The following is a 7,865-nucleotide window of genomic DNA, read 5'->3' as shown; positions in this document are numbered from 1 at the left end:
CTGTTAAGCACTGAAATGCTCCCCTGGGTAATGGGTGCTATGTAAATTATAGAATCATACAGCACAGAAAGAGGCCACTTGGCCCATTGAGTCTGCACCGGTTCCTAAAAGAGCTTCCAACTCAATCCCACTGGCCCGCTTTCTCTCCATAGCCCTGCAATCCTGTCCCCCAAATACCCATCTACTTCTCTCTTAAAAGTTGTTATTGAATCGGCTTCCATCACCCTTTCAGGTAATGCATTCCAGATCCGAACAATTCGCCGGGTGAAAAATGTTTTCCTAACCCCCCTCTGTTTCTTTTAATAACTATCTTAAATGCAAGATGTTGTTGATAGTTATTGATATTACCTCAAGCTACAAATTTCTAATTAATTCAAGCTTCGACAACCTCAAAGAAACCGTTTTAAATCCCCTCCCTGCTTCTATTAAATTGTTCCCTCCATGACTGGACTGCACATTTGTCTTCTTAAATGCTAATTTAATGTTGATGAGTCATTCTACCTTGGCGTAATGAAATAAGCTGCTATGTTGATGCTGTGCTATCAGCACTGCCAGGTGCTAGTGTGGGTGTGACCCCTGCTGGTTCAGTCCAACTCCAACACACACAGGCATGTGAAGCGATAAGAGCCATTGAATTCCACCCCCAATAATTCACTGCGTATCCTTTTCATACACTGCGTGGCACAATTTAAGGGCCCAGGTCACACCGAGGAGGTTTGAGCCTTTCAGATAGAAAAAGTGTCTCGGGTGCTCGGTAAGGCAATAGATAAATAAAAACCTCAATGAGGCCCTAATGACTCAACAATCACACTTTGGATCGACTCCCTTTGATCCGCAGATTCAGCACTTAAGGTTTAGTCAGCAGGTGTTGTTTTCGCTCAGTTGACAGCACTCTTGCCTCCAGGTCAGAAGTCTATGATGAGTCCAAACCCCATGTCAGAACTTTGAGCTCACAGTCTCTAGACTGAGATTCCAGCAGAACACTGTCCTTGGCTGATGCGTCAAATTGAGGACCAAGCCACTTATTAAGGTGAACATTAACATTCCATGATTTGAGAAGTAGCTCCTGGTATCCTGGCCAACAATCCTCCAGTTAAGTTTGGGCATTCATTTCACTCCTGTGTGACATTGCTGTGGTCAAATTAGCTGCCATGTTTGCCCGCAGTAATTACACTTGACAGCAATTACATGTGGTTTCTCTTTCCTGTCCCAGCTTGGCTCACAGGCTACATTCCTCAGTGCTCTTGTTTTTTCTATATGTTTCTCCTCAATGATAATAACTGGCATTTGGTTTAGTGCCTTATAATGTCTTTACAATGTCTTAATATGCTTCCCCTTGATGACCATTCAGTTCCACATGTCTGCAGGTGACACCCATCTCTATTTCGACTTCTAGTCTTGATTCCTGGATTGTTTTAACTTTCTAAAGATCAACAGGACCCAAGTGCTGGTGTTTGGCTCCTATCCGTGCAGCTGAGACCTGTAATCACACCTTTGTCACTTTGAGGCTTGATTATTCCAACACCCAGCTTGCCAAACTCCCCAGCTTCTCGACACAAGTTGCAGACCATTCCCAACTCTATGTCCTCTCCCTCACCAACCTCTGTGAGACCATCGACCTCATTCTGCTCTCCTGGTTCCTCATTCAAGATCCTCATCTTCAAATCGCTCCACCCTATCTCTGACCTGCGATCTTAATGTCTGGCCTCTCCCTCCACTCAGCAAACACTGGCTTGCTTATGTCCTCATCTCAATCCACCTCAGAATCGATGGATGATTGATTAATGAAACCCTCCAACCTACTCCAACCTTTCCCATAATCTTCATAGCACACTGTAAGATCTATCTTTTCAACTGCGACCATATTCTATATAAACACACACAGACGCACCAGCTTGAGCTTCAAGGCAGAGGTATGAAAGGGAGCTAAATAAATGCAAAACTTCCTGCAAAATAAAAATTATTTGGTCACTCAATCCACGACTGTTGTGGGACACCGCTGTGCACAATTGGCTGCCGCGTTTCGCCCACAAAAATACAGTCAATTCACAGTGTATTCTGTGAAGTGCTTTGAGATGTCTCGAAGACGTGATAAGGCGCTATATCAACTGCAAGGATTATTATGATTATAAATGTATTTACATGCATCAGATGCACACTCCGCTGTTTCCCCATAACATGTTTTTAAATCTGATATCTTTTGGTCGGATGCTTTCACCTTCTGATTAATGGGATAGTGCTTCTCTGAGCTCTTTTTTCCATCTACTTCAGTGCAACACACTACTGTAGACATCCAGTGGCACCTTGCCCAGTTAGGCAATGGTGCATGTGTTAGCCTTGACAGTGTGTATTGGCAGCTATCTGAGCACAGCAGATAAGCCCAATCCTGACCACACCTGACAACTATATTTACGCCTCGTTCAGTTGGCTTCTCTGGATAGCTGTCAAGAATAGGAACGTTGAGTTCACCCTCACTGCAGCAAACAGCATTACCCCACGTCTTTTTTAAAAAAAAACCTTCCCTTGTTTAGCTTTTCCCCCATCTCCACAACATTACCTGCCTCCTCTAATACCTTTCTCCTTGGCCACCGAGAACCCTACACTTGCTTTAGCAACTCTCTGCATACCAGACTTCAAAGCTTTTCCCTCCACAAGCTGCAGACTATCCAGAACAGCAGATGTCCTCTCCCACACTAAGGAGTCTAGCTCAGTGGATAGAGCACTCGCCTCGCAAGCAAGAGACCTGGGTTCGATTCCCGGCAGGGCGAAACCTTGGGTAAGTTTCCTTACTCCACACGCCTGATAGTAATCCTTCAAAAAAAAAAATTGGTCACTTCAATCGATGACTGTTAGTGGGACACCGCTGTGCGCAATTGGCTGCCGTGTTTCACCCACAAATATACAGTCAATTCACTTTACAGTCTATTCTGTGAAGCGCTTTGAGATGTCTAGAAGACATGAAAAAGTGCTATATCAAATGCAAGGATTATTATTATTACTATTATTATTACAAATGAGCGTATCACCCCCATCCTCGCCTGGTTCAAGAGGATTGAATTCAAGATCCTTATCCTCACTTTTAAATTGTTCCACAGTCTTGCCCCACCCTACCTCTGTGACTCTCTAAAACCTTACCAATTGCCGTGCTTCACATTCCCCATCCTACCATCAGCGGGTGGCCTTTCTGTTCCGATGCTTTGGAACTCCAGCTCAGAGACCCTACACATTGACTCCTTCCCTCATCTCCTCCAAGGTCCATCTCAAGACCTTCCTCTGACCGCATCTTCGGTCATCTTTTCTCCACCACCCCCGGCTCGGGTGCAAACCCTCAACTGTCCGGCACCTTGGGATGTCCTCCCGATGTGAAAGGTGCTACAAAAATCCGATTTGTTGTTGTTGATCTGGCAGTCTGTATGAATTTGTATAGATTGTACAGTGTGGAAACAGACCTTTAGGCCCAACCTAGTCTGTGCTGGTGTTTATACTCCCAAGAGTCTCCACCTGCTCTACTCCTGCCCATTCCCTTCTATTCCCCTCTATCTCATGTGTGTATCTAGCTTCCTCTTGAATGTATCTATAATTATCTGCTTCAAGCACTGCTTCGGACAGCGAGTTCCACAATCTCACTATGTTCTGCGTGATGTTGTTCTTCCTAAATACTCTTTTAGATCCCCTAGTTCCTGTCTTATACTTGCGTCTCTTGGCTATGGACTCCCCAACGAGTAGGAACAGCCTATTGGTGCTAACTACAGTGTTCAGCAACAACACTGGGTGGTGCTGTTGCTAAAGACTGGTTTAAAACTGCTTGAAAAAAGCCGAATACATTTTCCTTTCAAATATATTAAGGCAGCAGGGCACGAGGTTTGAAGTTGTGAGGAACAATTTTAGGACAGAAGCCAGGAAGTATTTCTTTCCACGGAAGGTAGTCTTCAGATGCTCTGAATTATGCATGAAACATTTTTCAACAGGTTGCCACATTCACGAATCAGGGAGGATGCGATAGTGCAGTCTGTGTGTTTGAGTTAGTTCTGTCCCGCCTACATGTTATTTCTTATGATCGCTAGAGTTTCACTTCCAACATGCCTCCCGGCTAATGGGAATGGTATTACAGCAGAGAGTCACGAAGGGGAGTCAGCGTGGCCTGGTACAATGGACAACCCCTGTTCTGAAGTTTCAATGATTGAACATTTCTATCAGGCAAGATAGTATTCCATCCAGGTTCCCTTCACACTTTCTCTGAAGCCGCTGGACTTATGCGATGATAATAATAATAATAATCCTTGCATTTGATATAGCGCTTTTCATGTCTTCTCGACGTCTCAAAGCGCTTCACAGAATATACTGTAAAGTAAATTGACTGTATATTTGTGGGAGAAACACGGCAGCCAATTGCGCACAGCAGTGGATTGAAAATGACCAATTTATTATCGGTTTTTTTTGGAGGGATTATTATTAGGCTCTGTGTGGAGTAAGGAAACTTGCCCAAGGTTTCGCCCTCTGCCTGGAATTGAACCCAGGTGTCTCGCTTGCAAGGCGAGTGCTCTAACCACTGAGCTACAGGACTCCACGGAAGTGCAGAGTTCAACCAGAGATGGATTTGCCACAGAAGGGGTGTAATCAAGGGGCCAACTGAAGGTTGTGGAAACATCTTTTGATCCTAGAAAAAGTGTGGAGACATTTTCATCTTATTCCTAAGCAAGGTGAACCATTAACAGCCGGGTCAATCGAACTGGAGTTGGCGTCAAATAACTGAAAGCATTCCGAGATGTGAAAATGTACTATAAAAATATTCTTGCCAGCTTTGTTCCCAATTCTCTCTGGAATTAGGTAAAACGTGATGCGTCCCTCCGAGAGAGAGTGTGCATTCCATTCCACACACAGGGCTTTCCATGTATAGGTGGGATGCACAGAACTCTCTGGTTTGGATACGAAGCATAGTGATGTGTTTCAACATGTGTCAGACACCCGGGTGATCAAAACAAATGCATGTTCTTTTTTTCCCCCACCACATTTAGACAGGAATCACTCAATTTATTGTCATGGAGACATTAAGTCTTTTCGATGACATGAGGCGCGATATAAATTGCAAAGACGATTATTCTTATATAACAACGTCCACTAGAGGGGTCTGTGGTGTGGCCGTTGGCATCTCGTGTTGCCAACTACTCAATGGAACCTTCAATGACGAAGGAAGTCACTTGAAGCTGAAGAATATTTTGTGGTTTTTTTTTGTAACCAGACAATGTAATAACAGCTGCCACTACAGCTCGAAACTCTGGAACTCTCTGCCTCAATCCCTCCGCCTTGTCCCATCCTCGCCTGTCTCCAGATCACATTGAAAACCTTCCTCTTATGTTATCTTCGACTGCGCCTTCAGTCACCTCCCCTCTCTCCCCTACTCGGGGTCAGGCTCCACCACTGTTAAGCGCTCTGAGATGCTACCGCATGTGAAGGGCGCTATATAAATGCAGGTTGTTGTTTAAGGGTGTAGTACTGTATGGCATTTTAAATGCTGTTGTGATTTTTTTGTTACTGATTTACAAGATCTATAATAATAATCCTTGTTATTGGTATGATCTGAGCAGTTGCGGCTTCTCAAGCGCTGAGGCTGACAGCAGAAACATACTGTACCTTCTCTGTACTGAATAATGCATCTATGTTCGCCTAAATACAGTCAAATACACTCTACATTAAATCCAGTGAAGCACTTCTGAGACGATGTGAGTGACACTATAGCAAATGAAAGGTTATTATTGTACCAAGTAGTTTAAGCCAGACCGATTCCAAATGCACATAAAAGCTCTGCCTCCCAATGCCATGGAAACCAGGTGCTGTAATGTGACATTTTGTCAAAGAAAAACTAGAGAGTTTGGCTTCCGCCGTGAGTGTGAGTATCAAACTTTATTTTGTTTGCACAGGCACACAGTAAAAACCCTGGTAACAACAGAACTCCCTGCCAACCCCAAAAATAAATACATTGCACAGTGTGTGCCAACTTTATTGACCCATCGATGCGTTGTCAGTATTGTGCAGCAAAACGCAAAGTATTGGTACGAGAGAGGAAATAAATTAGGTAAACAGTAAAATAAATATTACAAAAGGCCTTGCCGTTGGCAAATCAACATGCAGTAAAACTCGCAGAAGTCTGATCTGTATAAATCTTATAATCGCCCGATTCTGCCCAAATCCCGTTCAAGAGCTTATACAATAGAAAATTATATTTGTAAAGCGCCTTTCACATCGGGAAGACATTTATGTTCTACGCAAGTTTGACATAACTCTTACGTTGCCTAAGTCGTATTAAATGTATGATCCCAATTGATACTATTTATGTGAGGTTTACTGTAAATGCTTATACTTATAATTGGAATGAGTGAAACAGACTTTGTGAGTGGGGTGGTGGGGGTGTGGTGGGGAGAACACCTTAGGGATTTTTCCGACATGAAAAGTGCTGTATAACCTCAGTTCTGATGTCTCTGACTACATTTTTAAGAGATTGGAAAATAGCACGTGAGTCAAACTGGTGAGGCTACAGAAATATCACTATATCCTGATTTCACGATGACGCAAACTGTTCTCGGCCATTGCCTCACACTGTCCTTGGCCATCCCAGTAAATTAAGAGGGGAAAGGGCAAATACAATCCTCAGGCTCTCGCCAGTCAATGGAAGGACATTGAGGAGGACAAAGTCAACAAATTACATTTATGTAGCGCTTCACATGTTGGGAGGCCATGTCAAAGTGGGGGGGGGCAGGCCAGGGCAGGGGGTAGAAGGTGGTTGAAAACTGGTGTGTGGAGACGAGCAGCGGAGAGAAGATAAAGAGTCACACCATCAACCCATTGAACCAGCGCAGTAAACAGCCCAAGTTATATAATAGGGTAGGGGGCGGGGGGAGACTTGGGAGGGGGGAGACTCAGGGGTCGGGAGGGGTGGGGAGAAAGAGAATATAATTTAAATATTTGCAAACTGATTGCAAGTGCTATTTAAGACTTGTGCAAGCCATCCACATCTAATTTGAGATATTGGCAAGTTGGGTATCAAAATTTGCTCTCAAGCTGTTCATATTTCACACTATTCCCACGGTTGCAAATAGCAAATCAACAACCATTCCTCCCACTCCCCCTCCTCCAACGGAAGTCTGTGCTTCATTTGCTTTCTAGTGGGAGCGGACATTGTGGTGATGTATTATTGAGGGAGAGTTTCCCATCTTAAACATTCCCAATCCGATTAGAGGAAACAGGATAGGATGTGAGAGGCAACGGCAACAGCATTTACTCACAGAGGTAGGTTACTATGTTCTCTTACCCTAGTGCTCCTGTAAAAAGGAATATTATTGCTTGTCTTTTTTTACGTTATACTCATTTACAGTAACGCAATTAACAGAAAAGGTACTGACTGAAAGCTGTGGTGACCACTTTGACCAGTTTAATACTTTTTAAACAAAAATGAGCACCTGCGGAATGCGCTGCCTTTGACACTTTATAACACTCTTAACCGTCCGTGTGCCAGATTAGATTGATAGCCTGACTCAGTTGATAGCACTCTCGCCACTGAGTCAGAAGGTTGTGGGTTCAGCCCGAATTCAAACTCGAATGCAGTGCTGGGGGTTACGCTACATCGTTGGAGTTGGCAGCCTTTGGATGAGACATTAAACCAAGATCACATCAGCTTGTTCAGATGGACTTTAAAGATGCCATGTCTATTCGAAAAGAGAAGAGGGTTTCTCCAGGTCTCCTGGTTGGCAATCCCCCAAATAAAATTGGTCGCTCACTTCATGGCTTTTGCTGTGGGACATTGCTGTGTGCAAATTAGAGGCTGATCTACAAAGTGTTTACAGTAAAATCTTGTGACGCTCTTTGCGGCA

This window comes from Callorhinchus milii, unplaced genomic scaffold (genome assembly GCF_018977255.1).
Source record: "Callorhinchus milii isolate IMCB2004 unplaced genomic scaffold, IMCB_Cmil_1.0 Scaffold4, whole genome shotgun sequence".
In the NCBI taxonomy this organism is placed as follows: Eukaryota; Metazoa; Chordata; class Chondrichthyes; order Chimaeriformes; family Callorhinchidae; genus Callorhinchus; species Callorhinchus milii.
Note: the sequence above shows the minus strand (reverse complement) of the source record.